The sequence below is a fragment of the Eretmochelys imbricata genome, unplaced genomic scaffold (genome assembly GCF_965152235.1).
Source record: "Eretmochelys imbricata isolate rEreImb1 unplaced genomic scaffold, rEreImb1.hap1 Scaffold_41, whole genome shotgun sequence".
Taxonomy (NCBI): Eukaryota; Metazoa; Chordata; order Testudines; family Cheloniidae; genus Eretmochelys; species Eretmochelys imbricata.
In genome coordinates this window covers 78,596-79,894 of record NW_027554353.1, presented here as the reverse complement: position 1 = coordinate 79,894, position 1,299 = coordinate 78,596, and positions in this window count along the sequence as shown.

Genomic DNA, 1,299 nt, shown 5'->3' with positions numbered 1-1,299 from the left:
TCCCCCCTTACTTGGCCTGCGCCTCGTCCAGGCTCTGCTCCGTGATCCCCATGATCTGCTGCAGGATCTCGCCCAGCTCCTGGCGCCGGGGCTCGCCGGGGGGGGGCAGCAGCCGCCCCTGCTCCTCCATGGCCCAACCGAGCGCCGGGGGGAGCCCCCCGAGACTCCGGGGCTGCCAAGATGGAGCCGGCGCCGGGGCGGGGAGGCGGAGCTGGCGGGGGGGGGGCCATGGGGCTCGCCTGGGCTCGCTACAGCCAGCGCGTATCGGTGCCGCCCCCTGCCGGCCGCAAGGAGAACGGCGGGGGGGGCCTTAAAGGGAAAGGACAGGAATTTCCCGGGGGGGGGGCGCTCTAGGGGAGGCTAGGAGCCAGGACTCCTGGGTTCTCTCCCTGATTCGAGGAGGGGGAGGGACTAGGAGCCAGGACTCCTGGGTTCTCTCCCTGATTCGAGGAGGGGGAGGGACTAGGAGCCAGGACTCCTGGGTTCTCTCCCTGATTCGAGGAGGGGGAGGGACTAGGAGCCAGGACTCCTCGGTTCTCTCCCTGATTCGGGGGCTGGGAGCCAGGACTCCTGGGTTCTCAGCCAGCTGGGACTAGGCGGCAGAAAACTCCCTTTCATTTCCTCCAGACAAGGGCGGGGACCGGGGGCCCCTGATCACCCCCCCCGCTACCACCAGCAGCGACTGGGGGAGGGGAGAGCAGGGAACAGCCAATCACGTGCAAGGCAGCGAGGGCCCCTCCCCCGCCGCGCCCCTGGACGGGGGGGGACTATGACCCGACCCCTCAAAGGGGCCGGGGGTTGCCCCGCTCCTTGGTCCTTCCCTGCCTGGGGGTCCCTGCCATGGGGGAAAAGCCCAGGGAGGGCTGAGCTGTGGGGCTGTCCCCAGTTCACCCCCCCAGATTCCAAGGAGCTGGTACTCGGGGATCCCGCCCCCCCCCCCACGGCTGGTGCCCCTCACTCTCGACCCACAGCCCCCCCGCTACCCCGCCCTGGGGCCCCCCAGCCCTGCCGGTGCCCCTCACTCCCGACCCGCAGCCACCCGCTACCCCGCCCTGGGGCCCCCCAGCCCTGCCAGTGCCCCTCACCCCCTGCAGCCCTGACTGCCTGGGGGGGGCACCCCCTGTTGCCCCCCACCCTGCCCTGGTCATGGCTGGGGGGGAAGTGGGTTGTTGGGGGCGGGGGGGGGTTGTGTAAAGTGGAAACCGCATCTCTTTGGGCGCAACATCCTGTGACTGTGACGTGGGGCGGGGGGTAGGCGCCAGCCAATGGGGTGCTGGCAGGAAGGGCCGTGGTGGGGGA